The 24276-nt window shown below is 33.1% G+C and overlaps 1 protein-coding gene across 3 annotated transcripts in view; it reads right to left on the bottom strand.

The window, feature by feature from the left end:
- Window positions 1-24276, bottom strand: part of LOC129745644 (uncharacterized) — a 190375-nt gene that overhangs the window by 120747 nt on the left and 45352 nt on the right. For 2 of the 3 annotated variants that reach the window (XM_055738861.1, XM_055738860.1), the window contains exon 3: window positions 16010-16057. The exons of the other annotated variant lie outside the window; for it this stretch is intronic. The gene's annotated coding sequence lies outside the window, so the exon portion shown is untranslated. The remainder of the gene's footprint in view (window positions 1-16009; window positions 16058-24276) is intronic. 3 annotated transcript variants of the gene reach the window in all.

The raw sequence follows: 24276 nt of genomic DNA, 5'->3' as shown, positions 1-24276 counted from the left end.
ACGTTATTCTACATTGGATTGAGATGAAAATTTCCGCATAGGAGTTTTGAGGGACGCTCTTTTGCTTTCCGGTTTCAAATCTTGACTTAGGGGTCGGCAAATGGGGTTATTATCTGTTCACTGTTTTTACGTTATTCTCTAGATTGAGCATAGAATTGTAATGAAAATTGGCACATGGGATTTTAACAGAAAAGATAATTGATTTCAGGTGTCAAGTTTTGAATCGTGGTCAAAAAAAGGCCGTCCATGTTAGTTGCTCACTGTTTTCGCGATATTGTCGTGATCATGCATCGGATTGAGATGAAAATGTTCAGATGAGGGTTATAAACTATGAGCATTTTACTCCAGGTACCATGTTCCGTGTCAAGGGTCGGCGAAAGGGGCGTCTATATTCACTGATCACTGTTTTCAAGTTCCTGACGTAATTTTACATATAATTTCAAAAGAAAAAATGGCACAAGGGAGTTTTGAGGAACGTAAAATTGGTTTCAATTATCGAATTTCGGGCCATGGGACCGAAAAAGCGGGTTTCATTGAAAGTTCAGTGTTTTGTGCAATAATTTTGTTGGAGGCAGTTAATTGATACCAATTTAAGTGTGAAGGTCAAGCAAACGAGTCGTGCACACAAACAAATAGTACATGTTTCTGCCATAATGTCTAGATTTTGCAACCGATCGAGAAGAAAACACTCTCACATAAATTTTAATAAAAAGCCAAACAACAGTTTAATTTGAATTTCAAGTAACAGTAATAGTAGCGACTTTAAACCCTGTTGAATTTTTTTCCCAAAATTGTCGAAAGAATGTTTCGAATTCATTTGCTAAACTCATTTTGACGTACCAATGATTTAAAGCGAAACGAAGTTCGTACGGGTTCAGCTAGTCTTATATATAAAAATGGAGGCATTTTGTTTGTAACAACATCACGTATGAATGGTCGGTCAGAATGAAGTGAAATTTGGTATCCGAGGGTTTTTTGGGTCAGAGATGGTTTGTATAATAGTTTCAAGGATCTCACTTTTGATGGAAGGTGGTGCTAATACAAATTCAACTTTATTTGTTACGAGTTCCATAAGAATTTATTCGCGAGCACGATGCAGTTAAGGACGTGTAGATGAAATCGAACATTTATTACGATTTATACTTTAGAAGGATAAACGAAGTGTACCGGGTCAGCTAGTCCTGCTATAATATGGTAAATTTAACGGCAGTTTAAAACATATTTAAGCCAATTTGAATTTTTGATATTTTTTTAACTATAATCCGAATCGGCTCACAGTCTATAACAAAGTTGGTTACTAAAAATCTTCAATACCAAATACTCAAATACCTGAATTCATGATTTTAGAAATAGTTGTAAGCTAAGCAAGTTAAGCTAAGTTTTGAATCCATGATTGAATAAAGGATAATAAACAGATTCTAAATCTGGTTTCAGGTTTCACGTTTATCAATTTATTTATTAGTTATCAAAGATCTATTTTACTCACCTCTGATAAATTTTGTATATTCACACGTTATATGGATAAATTTAGAAGTGATAGATAAAATCTGACCAATGATTTATATTTTATATGTTACAATCTTCTAAAATAAGTTAGGTATTACAAAATAGGCAGCAAAAATGGTGTTTCTCTGTGAATGTTTCAAATTTTGTACAAATTTGAAAATTTAAGTTTTCTGATTAGTATTGTTGTTGCGCCTTTATTCAGTGACTAATCAAAAAGATTCTACCGACATTCATTTCAAATGAAGTTCATGAAGATTTATGTATTTTTTTTTCAAATGATACAAGCCTACAAAAAACATTCAATTTTGAGAACATCGTAATTTCAAAAAGAGCTTTGCGGCTCACAAAAAGTCAGCCACAGGCCAAATGTGGCCCGCGGGCCATGATTTTACCACCCAGGCTGTATATTATTTTATGTTATCTAATTGTCGTGTTTTGGCGAGTTTTGCAAAATAAAAACGTTTTCACCTGGGACAGGAAGACTGAATAAAAAAAGAAAAATATTGTTCAGACGTCAAATTTATTTCATCAATCTACCGACCAGTGCGAAGGTTCAAAATTTACTTTTTTATTTAGTGATTTTCAATAAAACTTTAATAATTCTGAAAAGCACTCGTTTTGCACTAAACAATTATTATTAAATTAGGTTTTGTTTTGCTCTGGCAAATTTTTGCAGGTTCAGGCGTAATAATTCGCTCAAATTTTGTTGAGGTTTTTGAAGCTGATAAGTAATAATTGATTGATTAATGGTTGTTCTAAGAATAGCTTAAATAACAGAATTATATTTTTGATAGTTCCCATGGACCGAACAACATTTTTAATTGGTTCAAAATTTAAATTTCCGACAGAGTTGACAGACTGACAAAGAATAATCTAACTGGTGTATTCGATTTCGATGTTTATTTTCGAATCTACAACAACAACTCAGAAGATTAAAAAAAAGCACTTGAATAACTGAGTTAGTTAGTAAATTTAAAATTTGAACGATTACAAATCTTTTCGAAACTTGATGGCTTTTTGTCGAACAGTAAAAAAAAACGATACAGAAACGATACAGCGAATTTCAATCTTCCTCCCTAGGTCCCCTACAAGTTGTCCAGAAGTTTCGAGCTACTCTGGCATTCATTCCTTTTCAGTGGACTCAAAAATAATATTTTTTTAAATTAAACTTTGTATTTGAAAATTAAAATTTAAAATAAATCATACAATATGCTTGCTATTATTTGTGTCAGTTTAGTTATGATATAGTCGTAAGCTGCTTTAAAATAACATAAGTCTCTTTGCCAATTAACTACGTTTTGATCACCTATTAGATTAATACATATGTATTTTGGCAGTTATTCTTGCGTTGAAGCTTGTAACACGTTCTAGAATTTTTGGTGTTCAGAGTCAAATAAATGCCCGGTATCCTAGCATTTCCAAGAAAACTCGCCGAAAAACGCCTATTAGATAACATAAAATTCATCGCGGCAATAAAATAAAAACCAACGATAGTAAGTTCCATTTTGTTTAATGTTTATTAAAATAAACAATCAAAGAATTCTTGAAGCAAAATAACCCTTTAAGTCCATCTCAAAAAACAGAATCATTGCGAAAGTCTTTTTTTTAAGTAAACATTTATTGAAAAATTACTCTTGTTAATTATGATAAAAAAATGAAAAAATAAATAAATACAAGGATTTTGTAATTCGAAAGAATTTCCAAGTAAATGTTAAGATTTGAAAAATTTGCTCATATTCTTCGATACACTGAATACTCAATTCCTATGTAATATAATTAGGAAAGATAAAATAACATTTTTAACACATTAAAGCCCAACCAAGGTCGAAAAAAGTAGATCCTCCGAACTCAAACCGTTGTAACATTAAATTTGATAGGCTAAATTTCACCACATAACTTTTGTTGATTTAGAAACTTAAAGTATTGAGGTTGAGTTTGTTGACAATTTCCTACTATATAATTCAGAATTTTGAGCTACGTAATAGAATGTAGAGAGCAGTTTTTTTTCGGAAAATTTTCACTGGTTTGGGTCGTATGTTGAAATTTATCAAGAGCTACAAATTTTGTATTTGCACTTCTCAGCTACCTAATTTTCATTTTAATTTTAATCAGATGACAAATTTTAAAAAAAATATCTTAACCCTTCATTTCATGATTTTTTATTTTTCCTTAAAAATAATTTTGAACAGTTGGAAATGATGTGAACATCAAGAAAAAAAATTTAAAAAAAATACGATTTTTCACTTTTTTCATACATTAATTGTTGCAAATTTGTTACCTTTTGATACGAAGGGTTAAAAAGGTTATAAGCCTGAAATGTTTTTTTTTTTCATAAAATGCATTATCTTGGCCTTTAAATGTTGACATAATTCCAAATTTCAAAAAGGTTATGCTGCGAAATCTAACAATTCTGCCACCCACTTGCTTCCCCGTTCAAAATATTCCTCACCGGCCATAAAGTCCAGCCGAATTAGGTCACCAGGAGAAATACCGACGAGCGACGCCAGTCTGGTCCAAATTTTCCGACATCCAGCCTATTTCCCCTTCATCTTCTACACTTCTCATGTGTTGCTAGTTTAACGATATCTATGTTTTTTTCCTCTTTCGTTGGGCGGAAAATGCAAACAAAAATCTAGCCCCAACGACATCATTCCGACAAAGTTTGGTCCAGGAACGTAAACACATGGAGCAATGTATGTCTGTCTAGTTTTCCGCCGCCCATTTGAAAAGGGAAAATATTGCCACTACCAGACAACTAGGGAAAGGTCATGACTGTGGTATGGATTTTTTCACTCAGAGAGCCGCATTGCGATAGTTTTCTGATTCCGTTCGTTGTCTTCAAAACAACAAAATAAAAACATCGAACATCTCGTTTAGAGGAAGAAATATTCGTACCGGTGTCGGTCAATTTTGGATAACGACAAACATCTGTTGAAAGATTTCAAAATCGAAAACAAAAATTGGGTCTAAATGAAAACGACGACACGTTGAGTGAAGGTGGCGGCGGCGTTTTGCGTCGGAATTTTCTCATTGCAAAACAACAATGTGGAACTGGTTAAACAGTTTAAAAATACTCCATCAATGCCACCTTACTGACACCGAGATGGTTGGAGCGAAAAGTTACAAATAACTGCAGTTTTTTGCTCCTTGTGGATAAAACGAAGATTTTTTTTCTGTTGAAACAGTACAAGATCGAGTTGAGAATTAAAATTATCAAAGTAAGTGAAAGTAAAAATCCCGATTCTGGATTTGATAACACCCAAGAGAATAAACTAATTGAAGACCGGCTTCCTTCTTATTATTTTTTTTTTGCTTTACGTTGGATGGTTAGAATTTTGTCCACTGGTTTCATACACTCAGGAATTCTTATTATAATTTTCATAAGATCCGTCTTATGAACCGCTTTTCGGAGTGCAAAATTGTTTTTCAAATGAGACTTATGAAGTTCTTTTAAAATTCACAGGAAATTTTTATGAAAAACGTAAGAAGCATCATTGTGGAGAATAATGAACACATCATCCATTCTATTAGTCTGGTATTCCATCGTCATAAAAAGCACTCACTAGTTAAGGAGTTATTAGTTTTTGTAATAGTTGAATGTGGCTACAATAATAAGGTGAAAGGACCGGTTCCTTACAAATAACTTTGTTGGAATCGGGTGTTGATGAGCCGCTGATAGTGATCACTATGTAATTTTAAATAAGTCAGCCGAATAATAGAATTAAATTATTTTCATCAAACGTGACATTTTCTTTTTCCATCAGACTTCTTATGAAAAGCGAAAACCTCTCATTGCAGTAGGTGTTCATCTCATAATTTATTCGCTTCATAAGACAATCTCATGAATTTCAATGATTTTTCTTATGGCGCCACCTTCACAACAGAATCTTAGGGCATATATAATAGTATTTTTCTGAGTGAAGATAAAGTCCAAAGCAAGGCCGTAGAAAGAACAGCCTCATGGGGGGAGGGGGGAGTTTTGTAACTGTATTTTTAATTAATGAAAAAAAATATTTGGCACAAATTAATTATATTTTAAGTGCTTTTCACATGAATAGTTTTTCGTACTGAATCGTAACTTCAAATTATGTCCTGAAATCTTTAAAATGGTAAGCTGAATTTGTTAAATGGAGTATTTAGAAACGAACTGGAGAAGTTACTTTCATCGATAATTAAAATCTTTGAGAATCTAGTAGATTGAGCTTATTTGATTCGAACATAGAAAAAGTTTTTTTGGAAAGCCATAAAAAAACTCAAAACTACTGAAATCAAATAAGATAACTGTGCCAAACTTTTGAGCGAATTCAAAGAATTCAATCATCGAAATTCCTATCCAAATGTAAAATTTAAGTTTAAGTGGCTTTTGAAAAAAAAAAATGGAATATTAATAATTAAACAGCACAACAACAACACCGAAAACATTTTAAATTACCTGCAGATATTTAAACGTATAAATTACATGTTTCTACTAGCAAACCAGTCTACGAAGTTTGACGAAATAAATAAATAAATAAATAAATAAATAAAATATTTTTCATTAATTATCAATTCCTAAATTAAAATCCTGCGGCAGATTTTTTTTATCACAATATATGGTAAATTTACGAAATAAACCAAAACTTGGGTTCAAATTTGTGATTTTCAGTTGAATTAAAACTGATTTTTAAAATTTGAAATCGAATAAACAATCAAAGTTATAGGTCTGCGATCTCTTGCGATTTGAATTCTTTAACGGAATAGTTATTTGTTTGCAAATTCTTTATTTGTACGGAATAGTCATCTTAGCACTATTATCAGAATTGTAAAACTCGCTTAAAAGCTGAATCTAGGTCTTAATTTCGAATACTATTTCTTTGGGGGAAAATTACTCGGCTTTCAATCTTCTTAAATAGCAAAGGCGAGTATTTATTAAAGATTTAAGATGGATCTTGAATAAATAGTCGTATTTGCTATTTAAGTTGACTGATAGCCGAAAAAAATCCCGGATTTGTTCACTTTATTGGCAAATCCTAGCAAAAAAACCTCAAATTAAGCGATTATTTTTTTTTGCGTCCGAAAACGATGTTTATGAGCATGTTTTATCAAACTAGTTTTTAACGGTTTTTTGGGAGCCTAGATAACTATTTAATATCTCCTGATGAGTTTTGAAGGGAAAATAAATCAATATATGACCCATTCCAGCGTGACGTCACAACGTTTGCAAAACATTTTTTTGGTATATTGTATGTAAGTTTTACTGATCATATAGCACATTGTTAAAAATTGTACATTATAAGGTCAAAAATTAATTCTCTACAATTTGAAACCAAAAGTATTTGTATAGAATAAATAGTTAACAAAATATAACCAAAAGGAATCGTGACGTCACAACGCGCCTCTTTTACCACTTTTCAGTTTTCTTTACAACGCCGCAATTTTCTGCTCTTCTATTTTATCAAATTTTATGAAAATTTCAGGAAAGTATCGATTCATTACAACCAACAAATCGCTGTTTTTAATTTTTCAAATTTTGATTTTAATTTATTTTACAGCGATTCAGTTTCGTGACGTCACAACGCACCATTTTTTTAAAGCAGAGTTTTGCAAAGTGTTGTGACGTCACGAAATTTTATGGTTAGCTACATGGAATAAATCAAAGTATAATCTTAAAATAAATGCTTGATTTACTTAAAATGCTTAAAAACTTAATAAATAATGTGATTTGGCGATGAAATCGATCCATTTATTCCTAAAAATTAAAAGGAATTAAATCTCAAAGGCCCATATAAGCAGATAAGGTTTGCAACACTGCTCACGTCAATTTCATTCGAAGTTTTTTTGTGCGATCATGTGAATATTATTTAGGACAAAACTAAAACTAGGAAATATTTATTCGTAAAAGCGTTGAAATGTGTTTCCGAATCTTTTTAATCTTTCATTGCAAAGGAAAGGAAAAAGAAATGATAATTTCAAAGCCTTCGATCTTTTCAAAGATAATTAATGGACACTAGAGTGCCTAAATCAGCCATCTAATGAAAATCTTATAAGTTGCAAGCTTAAATAGATCCTAGGCCTAACACAAAGTCCAGTGCCAAATTTGGGGATTGGCCCATGGAAATAGAGGGCACAATGAGCCTAAAATTTGTATGGAATTATGCGAAAAAAGCAAGTTATGCAGTTTCTGAAGTCCCTATCGGCTGATTTGTTTTAATTATAGTCATGCACAAAACTTTCATTATGACAAATAGTTTATCTCAAGATCTCATTTCGACAATGGTTTAGTTAAAAAGGTTTTTGAGCTTCTGATGGGTCAAATACAAAAAATACGTGAATGATCGTTAATCGACGCTAATTTTGTACGTTATAGCTGTTTAATGATAACTCTAATCGAAACGCGTTCCTCAGATGAAATATCGTCATAATCAAAGCTTTAAAATACTCAAATTAAAAGAAAAATTGGTTGATAAAGACCTAAATTATTGACGAAAAACGGTTTTTTTTTATCATGCCGAACAAATCTTCATAATTCCATACAAACTTCAGGTGCGTTGCGCAACCCCTTTCCTTAGAATAATGTGGCCTAAATTTTGCATGAGACTTTGTGCTAGTACATATTTTAAGTTATTTAATTTTGTAATTCAGTTAAAAGTCTCTTTTGTGAGATTTTATGTGAACACAGGTTTCGATTTGGATTTTCTAGTGACATTCTTTGAGGTGGAAATTTCAATAAAAGCAGTTTTCTATTAAAATAATTCAATTAATTTTATCAATTAATTTTCTATGAAAATCTTATGAATTTTTTAATAAAAAGTTAATCTATTAAGTTTTCCATGTTCAAAGATTTCATTACATTTATTTCATGGAACTTATTTTGTTTGAACATAATGCCAGAAAGAAATAGAAGCTACTAGCGGTGTTTTTCACTCTAACATAGATATATGAATAACTTGATTTTTTGCAAGATTTTTATTTAAATCTACCTGCTTTATGATTCACAAATATTCTTTTACAAAATCGATGAGGATTTCATTTGTTTGATAGTTTGTTTATTCTTGAATCAAGCGTTTTTAAGCGCTGTTTTATATGTTTTATTAGAAATGTTTAAACACAACTAAGTTAATGCAAAAAAAATTAGTTTCTTCAAAAACTTGATAATAGAATTCGTTTATTGAACCACATTGTTGTGTTGAACTTGTATTGAAGAAATACTATCATAGTCTTGAAGTAAAAAGTCTTGAACGTTTTCGAAAAAAAAGTAAATAATATTTCGTGACCTCACAACGCATTCTTTACCCCGGTGCAACTTACAACCTGCTAAACCGATTTTCATTCTGAAAATTGCATTAAATTCCACTCAAAAAGTTTGAAGAGACCTCCAATTTCCGACAATATGTGAAATTTCAGTAAATCATAAATTTAAAAACAGTCGAATTTTCGTGACGTCACAACGCTTAAAAATAGATACCTTTATCAACGATTCTAGAGCGTAAACTTGCAGTAACTGTTATTTATCTTATATCATGCTTAAAGGATTGCTTTTCTACCATCATTTTGCAGTAATTTTTTTTGACATAGCTAGATTATTGACAAAGTTATGTAATAAATAAAGAATATTTGCAAAAATCAATTTAATTTCATACTGAAATTTTTAAATTTCAACGTTAACATTCTCAATTCTAAAAAAATGTAGCTGAAAATCTTTTAACGGAAAATGACACTCAAGAAATAACCTTTCTAACGCTATGTAATTTATTTTTGGATAATGAAAAATAAAAATCGGTTCTCCAGTTGAGGGGTGCTTGGAATGGGTCATATTCTTCTTAGCTGAACTTTTTATTGAATTCAACATCTTATGATATTGACTGATTTAAACATACAAATTCTACTCATTGTACTTTTCAGTTTTGAATGTTTGCCTTAAATTCAAGTTTTTTTTATTACTGTTACAACTTGACAAATGAAGTAAACCACCAAAATTTGGGGAATTTCTGTGTTCGTCAAGTCGAACACATTGCACAGCTGACCCAGATGAATAATGGCGGAAATATAGAGATATGTACATTAGACTGAGTCGATTTGGGGTCATTTTTGAATTTCTCAAACCCTGGGGTCTAAAAAGCTTCGTTTTGGTCCAAAATTCATCCATGATTTTTTGCAAAATTTCAAGGTAAAGTTTACATGAGTAAATTTGAACTTTTAGGTTTGTATGGGAAAATTAAATATTTTGTACTGAAAAATCAACATCATTTTTGTTTCTTCTGTGGGACCGAGCCTGCTTATGGTTTTTGTGCCAATTAATGAATTTCTTCAAGGAAATTTTCCGTTGAACAACTTTGTCCAAGACCGTAACTTCGTATCTTTTTATACAAAAAAGTTATGAGCTGTTTAACAGGGGTATGTCTTTTGGCATTGATGAACAATAAATTAAATTGACACCACTGCTGGGTGCCTAGCGAGGTATTGCATGACCACTTTTCATGCATGCCATACTTCGTGGGGCACAAGCAGTGGTGTCAATTGAATTTATGGTTTATCAATCCAAAAAGACATACACCAGTTGAACAGCTAATAACTTTCTTGTCTAAAAAGATACGAAGTTATGAAATTCGACAAAGTTGTTCAGCAGAAAATTTCCTTGAAGAAATTCATTAATTGGCACAAAAACCATTAGCAAGCTCGGTTCCACAGAAGAAACAAAAATGATGTTGATTTTCCACTACAGAATATTCAATTTTCCCATACAAACCTAAAAGTCCAAATTTACTCATGTAAATGATACTTAAAAATTCTGCAAAAAATTATGGATGAGTTTTGGACAAAAACGAAGCTTTTAAGATCCCAGGGGTTGAGAAATTCAAAAATAACCCCAAATCGACTCAGTCTAATGTACATACCTACAAAACTCTTTATAAAACTACCAATATAGTGATTCTTGAGGTTCTATATTAAAAAAATTCTAGAAAACATTACTGCAATTGTTACCCTTCTTTGTAGAAACTAAAATTTCTTCAATAAGTTTTAGAAATCATAAACGCTTTGATATATGTAACTACAATAAATTGATTGAAAATATCCTTTTAAAAAATGTAAGACTTGTTATTCTTCAAAACACTAGATCAGGCCAATGACTTAATGTTTAAAAAAACATTTTTAGACTCACTAACATGAAAGTTTTATTTATTTGATGAAACGGCTTCTACCCTCATTTTGAGAAACATGAATATTTCAGAATTTGAGCGCAGATTGATAGCTTGAAGATCTCAACAATAACTCTGGACCTATGCTATGAGAAGGTGTTGAAGTTTTTTTTTAAAGTGTTGTTTTTTTTTAATTCAAAAATAATTTTTTTTTCAATTTGACATTGTTCAATAAACAACAAAAAGGCACCATTTTATTCTCAGTTTATCTGTGGTAAATCAAACTAAAGACTTCATTTTTGTTATTAAAAATTCACAGAGTTTCGAATTGTATGATAGAACACAACTGTGCAAATTTTGGTGGTCCTAGGGTTTGAAATGGGCTGGAGCAAAAAATTCAAAGTTTGTATGGAAACTCGTATGAAAAAAGTGAATTTTTTGTTCATGAAATCCTGCGGCCTCACTGTTGCACTGAACTCAAATTATCTAAGCTGCATCTCATTGCTGAAGATTCAAAGAACAACTTTGCTGAAGATCCGTCAATCAAAAGCTATGACGATTTCAAAATTAAATAATTTAGTTTGATATTTTTTTCGCATGTTTTCAAATGGCACTCCGCATGTTGGGTAGGAGCCATTCTACGTTGGAAACTTTCGATTGTCGTGAAATTGGTAAAACGGGTGTTTTGGACCAGGAATTGTTACTGATAAGTTATGAACCCGTCTTAACTTGGAAAGGGAAGGTAAGGGGGGGTTAGGATCCTACGTAGAATCGACATAAAATATGAAACAAAGTCCCACCACGATACAGGATGCTCCCATAGCAAATCGACGCAGAATCTCTCAAAAAAATAATAGTGAGTGTCTGCTCTTTCAATTCAGCTTGTCTTCAAATTTTTTTTCATCACTAGAAATAGTTAAGAATTTGATTTTAGTCTGTGTATAATAATGACAGATTTGTGTCATATTCCTTTTCCAAGGAGGACAGTATCTTTTCAAAACAGAAAGTAATTTTGCTGTTCGAAAATTTTATAGAAATCACTGGATGAGCGTTTTGTGACAAACTCTGCGTCGATTTTATATGGGAGTCTCCTTTGTCGTGGTGGGAGGGGTCTTTTTATACAATTTTATACAATGCATGGAGTTGGAGCAGTTTTTTTGGTCTTCTTTAGGTTCCGCTTGACAATAGCCCAGTATTTCTCAATTGGGCGAAGCTCTGGCGTGTTGGGAGGGTTCTTGTCCTTGGGAACCACCTGCACGATGTTGGCGGCGTACCACTCCATGCCCTTTTCACCGTAATGCCAAATCCAGCCAAAACAGTACGGAACAACCGTGTTTCTTCAGGAAAGGCAGCAGACGTTTATTCAAACACTCTTTCACGTAAATTTCTTGGTGGACAGTCCCGGAAGCTATGAAAATGCTGCTTTACAAGCCACAGGTACAGATGGCTTGCCAAACCAGATATTTTTTTGCGAACTTCGACAGTTTCATGTGCTTGAAAATATTTGCTACCTTTCCCCTTCCTTTTGCCGTATAAAACTCCTGTCCCGGAAGCTGCTTGTAGTCGGCTTTGACGTAGGTTTTGTCGTCCATTACCACGCAGTCAAACTTCGTCAGCATCGTCGTGTACAGCCTCCGGGATATCGATTTGGCCGTCGTATTTTGTTTATCATCGCGATTTGGAGTTACTACCTTCTTGTAAGTCGATAGTCCGGCTCGGTTTTTGGCTCGATGCACGGTTGTAGACGACACACCCAGCTTATTTGCGGCATCTCGGAGAGAGAGGTTAGGGTTTCGCTTGAAACTACCGGCAACTCTCTTTGTCGTCTCAGCGGCTTCCAGCTTTTGATTTCCCCCCCGATCCAGACTTCCTGGCTGTCGACAAATGTTCCCCAAACACTTTAATTACATTTGTAACGGTTGATTTGGCAACTTTTAGCGATTTTGCCAATTTGGCAATTTTCGCGATGCGCGAGAAAAATGTTGATACGCTGCTCTTCTTCCATGGACGGCATTTTGACAACTGAAGAGTGAATACCAAAATCAAAATAGGAGCAACATTCTATACACAAACACACACACACCTTCAAAATGAGGGGTGTTCAGGTTTTTTAAATGCAAAATTGAAAGAAATACGTCAAGTTGATATTGACCAAATTTTGACCGTATCGCCCTTTAGATCAGTAAGCATGTCTTTGATAAAAGTCGAACAATCGTTTTATGATTTTATGTTTTATGATTTCTAGTTTTATATCAGAGGCCAGAAAAAGGGGTCGTCTGTTTTTTAACGGCCCTTGACCCAAATGTAGATCACTAAAACTAATTATCGGCCCTTCACAATTCCCTCTGGTTGTTCAATTCATATTTAATAATATGATTGCCTCGGATTTTTTAGTAAAAATGCATCGGATTCACTACACCAACGCAAATGTTTTAAGGGTTGAAGGCTAAACGGAGTTCTTGCGAGATGAGCTGGTTCAATGTAGAAAGTTAATGAATAACGTGGAAACACTGTTAAATTTCTTCAAACTCTAGATCTAGTTACAAAGAAGATGTTTTGAAAAAGTAGTTCTACCAAGGTTATATCTACAAAAATTTCGAATTTAAATATTTTAAGCCCTAATTTACTTTTAAAGGGATTGTAACGTAGCACATTCAAATGCAGAGACTGTGAAATTATCAGTTTTTTGTGTAAATTATCCCAGTTCATTCTAGATTGAAAACGTGTTTCTTGAACGTACAACTTTAAAAAATTGGTTACTCTAGTTTAAGGTTGCCAGAATTTTTTCAGCACGTACCCTGGCCGGAGAATCTGGGCAATTTTTAAATAAAAACCTGGCAAAATCCGAGCATTTGATTCCAAAATGTTGACCAAAATTCCGGGCAATATCCGGGCAAATTTGTCCAAATCCAGGAATTACTCAACACAAATCAAGGAAAAAAACATGAGAAATTTTTTTAATCAGCAGTTTTTAAATTGTATTTTACGCATTCAAAATACTTCTCATGGTTATTTTTATAAATCTTGTTCAAGAAAGTCTGTTTAAGACGCGTAAATAAAAAAAAATATGTAGGGGAGGAGCGGGCTATATGCGCCTATTAAGCGGAATACTGATTTAATCAAATATTACATCGAATATGTTTACAAAAACTATATACACATGAGCAGACATCTGTTTTCTACACATTGGAGTAATTTTTTTTTGTTGAAATCTGCTTCCGTTTTTGAGAAATTGATTTTATAAAAACTGTTGTCAAAATTGCCGAACCTCAAACAGTGCGGGCTAAACGCGCCTATTTTTGTTTTAGGTTAAATTTTTGTTTTTTGGCAAAACTTCCGTATAATTTTATTGGCAATGCTAGAAACTGATAACTTCCACACGACAAAGCCGAAGTTTTATAAAAATCTATGTCTTTTATAACTTTATGGAATAAACAAAATTTAGGGTTGCCATCATATGAAGGAATTTCATTCCTAAGATAAATTTTATCAAATCTGTTTTGAGATCTTCGATTTGCTCTTAGGATCTTAATAAGAGCTTAGATTTGAAGTTTTAATGATTAAAATCATATATTTTTTCTATTTAACCTGTTAGTTTCGGGTAGCGGCATTTTACAAACATGATGGGGGCATACAAAAACACTCTCTTATTCCACTTTCTAATCATTATGAAACCATCAAAAAAGCTTAAATTTGTTTTACTTATAAGGTTCATTTGAATAAGAAACAAAAACCACCAAACTTTTTGTTTTGAGCTTCTTTACGTATAATTTTCAAAAGTCAAAATATTACATCAAAAGGTATCAAAACCTTGTATGAATTTTTAAATTTTTTTGAGTTGGTTTATTCATAAAATTCTTCCTGGCCTTATGTTCAAAGCGTATCACCCTCAAAATGCATTGATTAGATATTTTGTCTTGTCAGCCATTTCGTCAAACGGCCGTAGGGTCATTTAACCCGATAGGCCCATTTAGGAAACCTTGCCCCTAACAATTTGTTTTTTTTTTTGTTTGTTTAGGGAAATCAAGTGAATAAATCCGGACAAAATCCGGTTATTTTTAACTGAAATCCGTGCAATCGGGGGCCAGACAGGGTTTTTGTCAAAATTCGTGATAAATATCCGAGCAAACCCGGATAAAACCGGGCAATTCTGACAATCTTACTCTAGTCCCTCAAAAAAATCTCGTGAATAGTGCTTTGCGTAGGAAAGAGTCCACCTCTATGGTAATTCTCTAGGGGTGTCGAGGTTTCTTGCTATGAAATTGTTTCAAAAAAGGACCATGAAGAACGCATTTCAAGTTCAAGAGAAAGTCGATAAAGTTCACATAGATGTTTGAAGTTCACTATCGCTAATTTCACTTGACCTACGACGAAGACCGTCGCCGACCTATCGGCGACAAACATCCAATCTCACCCCATCATATAGGGAGTCCATTTGTATTCCCGGCCAGAACCAGGACCTAGCTCAGGATGAGCTTATTTAGCGAAGCAAAGTTATTGCGCTGCAACTGCGAAGCACCAAAACGACGTCACCGATTTTTGGCACGAATTCACTAACCACGGGCCAAAGTGGTCGCTTTCTGGCGGGTTTGAGTTTGCCAAACGCATCGCATGGAAATTTCTCATTAGGGGAACCAGGGAATTTAATCCGGATAATGGGGTGGATTGTTTTTCTTCCATCCCGTTCCCTGACCATCAATGGAAAACGATGGCAAACTGTTTTTTTTTTTTCGTTGTGCTAGTTGTTTTATGTAGGGTTTTTTTTTGCTGTTAGCTGTTGTCGGATTAGTGTTTGGTACGTACTGAACGCAACACCATAGTAGAAAAAAATCCAAACGCGTCGTCGCTCTGTCTGGTCAGAATTACGTGATGGCCCCATCAAGAGTAGGGAGCATATCGTTTTCTGGTCGTTTGCGTTGGCTGAACTCTGTCAGCGCTGTGGCAGTAGTATTAAAGTGGAGGAATTCATGTTCGGGAAGTCCTTGAAAAGCGGCGTCATTTTTCAGAAGTTGTTCCGAGCTAGCTGATGGGCGAAGTATTGAGTTGCCTCCTCCTGGCGATGATTTCATCCCTCAATTACGGTGCTAAAATAGTGATGGAATGTGTTTCTGTCGATTGGACTTGGACGCACATCAGCTGCTGAGTTTGGGTTTGCTTGGCAGTTGTTAAATAAATATTTAAAAATAGAGTTAGGTCAAACTTTAAGATATTGCAAATAGATGGTATTATGAGAACCTCTTTCATCAAGGTACTAATGGAATATACTTTAAATTTTAATGTTTATCTAACAAGCCTGTCTTTAGACAGGGGATTCAGAAATTTTAGTAAAGCATCGGTAATCAGTTCAATATATGAGCTGAACACTTTTTTGTATTATGTTAACTGACCTATTTTCCGGTTTTCACTATTATCCATCCACCGTAGTTATCCTGAGCCTAAAAACAAAAAGAAATAATGTGATTTAGCGAGAAATCTTTGAATGACTAGAAAATATTTCTCAAAAATAGAATACAGTTAAATAATGCCTAATTTGAATTCGATAAGCTTACGAAGATAATTTTAAGTGAAAAAACCACGAGACAAGATCCATATAGCTGAAGATATGTATGTTGTTCAAGCCAATTGAAATGAGCTTGAAGAATTTAGAAGTTCCAGAATATTCTCCTTGCTGCTCCTTCCTTGCTGAATTTAGCCACGTGTTTTCGAAGCTTCTGGAATCTTATTTGCTTCGTAAGCAATCACAAAGGTTCCAAAATCATCTTGTATCTTCAAGAGTTGAGTGCCTGGAACATTCTAGAAAGTTCGATGTGCTAATAATAGGAGCTTCGCGCTGCGAGGCGAGTTGAGTTTCGTTTAAGACTCGCGCGCGTCTGCTTATCTGTAGTTCGTCGAGAAATTAACCTTCCACGTTTAAAGAATCATTGTCAATACATATGTAAACTGAAGAGTAGAAAATAAATAGAAAGTGATTTCCTATCTTATTTGAAGGACAAACTCGAATTATAGTCCCTTTCCCAAATAATTGTAAACAAGAAAAAAAATGTGAAAAATATTTTAATTTCAAAATCACACTGGCCTGCAAATTGAAAAAAAAAACTTTAATCTAGGAGGACCGACTTATACCAAAAGTTACAGATGTCGACCTCTTATATATAGTGTTATCGGCTAGAGGGCTAAGAGATGCCAAGAACTTCAACAAAATTAAAGTAGGTAATGGCTTCCATTTATATTTTTATATACCTAATACGCTTGGGAAAATACTTGAATATTTAAGCATGATCAATATGGAAACTTTAACGTCTTCTAGAACATAATAAAAATCCTAAGGTTGAAATCTATAAATATCGGTATATATAAATTCTGCTGAGTTGAAATTTTGAGTTGATAAATGCGTGTAACAAATGAAAGATCTTTATAGGATTACAGGTAATTTGAAAAGTATTCAATAAGATTTTAGTAACAAGAAACAAAGCAAAACAGGTTTTGATATTCTAAATATCAATATTCTAAGACAGTGCTCATCCCTGGCCCGCGGGCTACATGCGGCCCTTGAGACATGTTTGTGACATTGTTTATTATATTAAATAGCAGTCCCTACTGAACAAAAAATAATGTATTATACTTGATCAAATATGCACGTCACTAATTTACAGTTGCATTAGCCCCAAAATCATTCAGATTGTTCACTTTTTTGTAGGATTTTCTAGACAAAAACATTATCTGTAGTTCTGTGATTCAACCCAAAAAGTTTGTAACGACTACTCAAAAAACAGCATTTTGGGTACCTATGTTTCAATAATTGATTTAGTTAATTTTGGCGTCTTGAATTCAAAACAAGATTTTATCAATCGCTTCTATTTTGGTAATATGGCGTGTGGAAATGTTAAAATTGATCAATTTTTAGTGAAATCGATCTTTTATAACTGATAACCATTAAACCTTCATGATAACCGAAAGCTGATTTTGAATCAATTTACTATCCTTCATTCAATTAAGGTCTCAGATATTGCCAAGATATTCTTGTACGAGAGTTACAAAGCTTTCTAAAAATTGAATACTACAATTTATAGAAATTCCAAAAAATAAGATTACAACTTCTTCTGACCTTATTTCAGAATGTTATTGAAAATTGGATATTAAAGATTTTAACTCATTCAACAGCTTTGTTGAAAACTGCGAAATGATTTGACTTACGGTTCTAAAAATATCAAAGATTCAATTTAGTGTAATTTTTCCTTAAAATTTCGTCAAAACTTCCGTTTTTGCAGGTTTGGGAAAAAATAACAAAAAGAAAACTTCCATAACTTTTTTTTTTAAGAATTCAAAACTGCTCGCGATCTTTAGGAGGGTTGATCATTGAGTCAATAAGTATTTGTTTTTTACAGTTTTGTCAAATAAATACACAATTTAAATCACTTACTTTTTACCTCTTTTTTAAAGTTTTTTCGAAATTTAGAGCTGACAAAAAAGCTCAAATATTTGGATTCAGCGCTCCCGAATAAGTCAAAATCAATTCTGAGATTCCTTGCACCTCGGAAAATGTGGATTTCGTTGTTTTGCTCGTTGTTTTGCTATTTTAAGAAACTTCATTAGAAAATCATGCCAAAAATCGATTGAATCGAGTCATTTTACTTGAAAATTAGCAATCCACATTACCAAAAATTTCTAGAATAAAAATATTCAAACCCCAACATCGACAAACAAATCTGGATAAAAATCAGTGAAATTATGATTTTTTCATGATTTTCAAACCTTGTTCAATATCTCAATGCAATGAAATTTATATAGACTGTGGAAAACACTTTTCAAAAATGGTCACAGAAAAAAGTCGCTATGGTTAAGATTCATGAAACTTTTAAATGGAAGTGATTACGAAAAATACCATCGCATTTGTTCGAACAAAAACAGGGTATTCTCAGAAAACGATTCAAATCTTTTTACGAATCATAGAAAGAGTTTCAGCATTTTTCGTTTTTAATAAATAAAAAGGAAGCAAATAATGTTTCCCTTTTATCAAAAAGAATTTTCGCTTAACATTTCAAATCAATTCAAACATTATGGATCTCTAATCAAGATAAGTGATTATTCAATTTCGGCTGGTCTAATCACTTTATACTTTTAAAAATGTTTATACAAGTACATGAATTCGTTTTAATTATCCTTTTTCATTATAATTTTTAGTAAAAATTTGTCTTTATAAAAAAATACGTAAAGCTTTGCAAACTATTTTTACCTAAATTTGGTTTTTAATGCGGCCCGCCGAGAGAATTTCAAATCAAAAGTGGCCCGTTGCTTCAAAAGGTTGCTCACCCCTGTTCTAAGTATTTAGCTGAGACAGTATTAACACTATTTAAAAATTCAAATCGAAAATTTAAACATTCCAAGAAGTAAGGGGAAAAATAAAAGGTGAAAGAAAAATTAAGTTCGAAATTCGTAAAAATGAAAATTATAGTAGAATAGTGGAGGAGTAAAATCATGTCGATTTCCATTTCAAGTTAATGAACTGCGGCCAGCAGCTTAGAGGTTAGATCGTAAGTCTTCTAAGCCAGAGGTCAAGACTCATGAGTTTAAATCTCGGTCATGGCATACAAAGTACTGCTTCTGAAGGTTGCCTGTTTTAGCATTTAAAGCATGCTAATCGCCACTTCTAGAACGTCACGGATAAAATTGGATGGGTTTTTCAAATACAGGGTCATGATCATTTTACTATGTCCACGATCTAGTATTTTTAACCAAGATTTAGGTAGTATTTGCTACCAGAAATCGGGGCTAGAGTACTACGACATAGTATTTTTACTTTGTGAACTTTGACAGCTCATAGTTATTTCCTCGTGTCAGAATTACCATGCGCATGATATTGAGATATTGCAAGATTCGTGTTCTTGAAATTACTATGCGCATGGTTATTGTCGTGATTTTACGAATCTCAATACAGAACCTCACTTCTACACGTCTGACGCTCACAAGAATAGATAAACGGCTGACTTCGTTTTGTTTGTTTGCCTAGTATTGCCAAAATAGCAAACGTTGCTATAGTTATTTATTTAATTTTGTGTATCTTCAGTGTTGCCGAATACAACTATTATTTTATTTTATTTTTAATTAAATTTGATTTATTTTCTGCATCTTCTTCATCTCATCCCCACGTTCCTTCTCACCTCTATTCTCATTCAAAACTTTTTACGCGTCGACTTTTGTTTTTTTTTTCCTTTAGAACATTTTTTTAATCAAATATTCTTAATTTTTATTCCATATTCCACATCTTTATTCTCCATTCTGAAAAGTTTATTTAATTTCTGCTAATCCTTCAGCTCATCACTACATTCCTTCTCAACTCTATTCTCAATAGAATCTTTAATTTACAAACTTTTGTTTTTCTGAAATACAAAACTTTATATCCCAATCTTAATTCTACACTCCATTCTCTGCAAAAGCTTTTCAAATCTTAATTTTTTTCTGAATATTCTTTATCCCAACCGAAAATATTCTTCACAAAAGCCTTCCCAATTAGTGCTTTCCTGTCACTCTGCTTTTTTTTACCAAAGCCGGAACAATCCATAAAAAACATTCTTAGCAACAGCTTTCTCAGAACCAGCAGCCTTAAAAATCTTTGCTTCTTAAGCAAATTCTGTCTTTTTCCACCAGAAGGCCAAATCAAAACAAACAATCAGCAACAGTAGCCTTAAAAATCTGTACTTCCTTACCCACCTCCGTTTTTTCCAGGCCGAATTGGAGCAGACAACCAACAACAGCAGCCTTAATAATCTGCGCTTCCAAAGCCAATTCCATATATTTCCACCAAAAGGCGAAATCAAAACAAACAATCAGCAAAAGCTAGCTGAAAATCTGCGCTCCAAAATCCATTCCGTCTATTTCCACAGAATGACCAAATCATAACAAACAAGCCTTAAATATCTGCACTTCCTAAGCCGATTCCGTCTTTTTTCACCGAATGGCCAAATCATAACAAACAATTAGCAGCAACAGTCCTGATAATCTGTGCTTCCAAAGCCATTCCGTCTTTATCCACCGAAAGGCCAAATCAAAATAAGCAATCAGAAGTGTGTAGTACCATATTACTATGTCCCCCGAAATGCACTAATTATTATGAGAATGTTACATTGCCATCCAGTAACCCCTCGCATGTCATATGATCATCCTTCTCGCCATCTCGCTTCTCCTCCTCTCGCCCTCCCAGTCTCGTGGACTCACTCGTCAGAGCAAGTGCGCATCGGCTAGCCGGCAGCAAGGGAAGTAGCGCAGCATAGGATCACGTGGCCAGGTACGCACCATCGGGTCGACCGGAAATACTCCTCTAGCCCTAAGAGGGACGCACAAGCAGAAGCTTCCGTGAAAATTTGCGCTTCTTAATCCATTCTGCCTTTTTCCACCGGAAGGCCAAATTATAACAAACATAACAGAACAATTCCGTCTTATTCCACCGGAAGGCCGAATCAAAACAATCAGCAGCAGCAACCAAAAAAATCTGCGCTTCTAACGCCAATTCCGTCTTATTCCACCGGAAGGCCAAATCAAAACAATCAGCAGCAGCCTTAAATATCTGCGCTATTTGTACTTATTCTACCAACCACGCCATTGTCATGATTTTACGAATCTCAATACAGAAATTCACTTAGACACGTCTGTCGCTCACAAGAGTAGATCAATGACTGACTTTGTTTTGTTTGTTTGCCTAGTGTTGCCAAAATAGCAAACGTTGCCATAGAAATTTATTTTATTCATTTTATCTTCAGTATTGCCGAATACAACTTTTATTATATTTTATTTTTAGTTAAATTTAATTTATTTTCTGCATATCCTTCATCCCATTCCTACAAGTATCTTCTTCGAAAAACTTTCTCCCATACTTAAAATCTCTCAAACGGATCATTCAGAAATGATTTAAAGCGTTGGGTTTTCCTTCTTTTTTTCATCACACTCTGCGTACTGTTTTTCCTATGTTTCTCATGTTAGTTTTTTTCTCCTGAATGAACTTAAACCATGACATGCTATAAACATTTGTATGTTTTGATGTTAATCTAACTTTTGAGTTGCACATTAAACAGTAATATTTAATATCTGGCAGCACTGTAGGGCAGGGATGAGCAAACAACAGCCGCGGGCCACATGTGGCCCGCGAGATTCTTTTGTGCGGCCCACGAAGCTTTTTTCAAATTTAAATGCCTTAACTTTTTTTTTCTACAATAGATTGTTAGGAAAATTTATAGGACTTGATAAAAATATGCACTAATCTGCATTTGCCCCACAATCATTGAGATTGTTAACTTTTTCTGGTTCTTTAAGCATTTATTATGTTCTGTTCAAGGCATAATTGCAATATTGTTTATTGGTATAAACGTAAAATTGGAATTATTTTAAATTCAGGATACATTTTTCTTAATTATTTAACTCCTACCACTTTGAAAAGCTACACACGATCAATTTTGAAGTCTGTAAGTGTAGTCGTTATTTTCGTTTCAAGCAAAAATAAAGTTGTATGGTAAAAACTATGCTCAGCAGATAATTTTCTATCTAATTCGATAAAAAGGCTTGTTCTGTTCGCATTCAAATACTGGCAAAAAAACAAACCAAAACCTTGAGACTTGAGAAATATTATTTATTCCTGAATATTGACGAAAAAACGAACGTTTAATAATAAAGCCTGGGTGAAAGAGTTTAGATTTCAGCCGGCGTTAAATTTAACGACAAAAAATATTAGTTCTTGATGAAAACAATAAATATCTGAAATTCTGTGATTCGACCCAAAAGTTATTTGGGGATTATCCGTGATGCCTTTTTCAGAAACTTTATGGAAATTTATAACAAACATCGATAAATTGAGTTGTTTTAATCATAATATAGCTTTAGAAATCCCATCTCAAAGATTTCTAAACAAGATTAAAAATTATGTAAATCTGGAAAAAAATCAAGCATTTAGTTTTGGAGATAGTTGCTTAAAAATATGTAAAATTGAACATTTTTCTACGATTTCGACAACCTTGTTCAACATATCAATGTAATGATTCAATACAGAACTTCAATTAAAAAAACGACGTCCTTACCGTTTGTTGGAGAAAAAATCTAGGCCTTGAGGACAAGTTTCAATTATGGAGAAACAAAACACAGAAAGTCATTTAGCAACTCAACGTCCAACGCGAAGAAGACGGTGATTGACTATTGAAAATTTAGTGAAAGTAAAAATGACAACAATTTAGTGATGTACATTTTCAATATCGGGTATTTAAAAAGTCGTGTTGAATTTCTGATTTTAAACACGTGAATTCGGTGTGTCTTTCCTTTTTCAGAATTGTTTTCGCCAAAAATTTGTAGTTATAAAAAATGACGTAAAGCTCTGCTAATTATAAAAAAAAAGTAATTTTAAGTGCGGCCGACAAAATTTTAACTATAAATTGGCCCGTTGGTTCAAAAGGTTGCTCACCCCTGTTGTAGGGCTTTTGTTTTTAATTTAAAAGGGTTTACCAATACTATGAAATAAAAAGATTTAAAATCCTTGTATTTTTTTACGTGCGTCCAGTTGTTTCCCACATTAGAATCTTTACATCACAAAGTTTGTGTTGTTCCGTAATGTTGCCAGAATTCATAATGATCCTTTTTTTTTTATTAAATTTCACATTTTCCATAGGAAATTTCATTCAAATTTGAAGGTCTTTGACATGGCCGTAGGAACGGGGGGGGGGTTTTGGGGGTTAAACCCCCCCCATGAAGGTCCAAAAATGCCTAGAGAATTTTTTTTGGTTGAACATAAAATTTGAAATTTTTAATCGCATTTTGATGAACAACTTAAATGATTCATGAGCAACAATAGTGTAATAATCTCGACTCCAAAAACTCAAAATCTCATTCCAGGACCACAATTCTACATTAGTTTTTCAAAAAATTTCTCATTTGTTGAATCCCAATGAAGTTAGACTAAGCTTACCAGATTGTCCGGATTTTGACCAGAATTTCTCAATCTATTTGCAAAATCAAACGAAAATTTCAATTGAGTCATAAGAATTATGTATCTTGCGTTCAAGTATTTTTTTTAACAAATATTGCCAAAATAATCATAAACGATTTTTTTGGAAACCTTAAATATGATTCTGAATCGGCTGATGTGTTTCAATTGAATAAAAACAGTTTTCCACGTATTTTTTTTTATTTTAATGAAATAATTCTGAAACTCGCCTGCATATTGGACGGATTTTAGGGAAAATTATTGAAACAATATGCCCTTACTTTGCAAGATTTGGAAATAAAATTGCCTAGATTTGCCCTCCCCGGATACTAGAGGAAAAAATGTAGCAAGTATCCAGTTTATTGTTCTAGTTTTTCAGTTGTATCATCTTTGGTATAGAATCCTGCTTCGAACCTTGGTGATGCATTTCAATCTAAAATATGATGAATTTTCAAGATTTGAAACTCATAATTTTGGAATATGAAAAGAAAATATAAAAATTTCAAACTATTTTTGAAATTTGGATCTGAAATTTTTATCCTTGATTGTTATGCAAAGTTTAAAAATAAGAAAGTTCAGAATTGATAAATGTGAAATAATATCATCATTCAAAATGTTATTAAAATCAACAAGTTCAATTAAGAATAAATAGGTAATTGAAAAAAATCTATTGAAAACCATAAATTCAGAATCAAA

Source organism: Uranotaenia lowii, chromosome 2 (assembly GCF_029784155.1).
Source record: "Uranotaenia lowii strain MFRU-FL chromosome 2, ASM2978415v1, whole genome shotgun sequence".
In the NCBI taxonomy this organism is placed as follows: domain Eukaryota; kingdom Metazoa; phylum Arthropoda; class Insecta; order Diptera; family Culicidae; genus Uranotaenia; species Uranotaenia lowii.
This window is presented reverse-complemented; position numbering and strand designations above follow the sequence as displayed.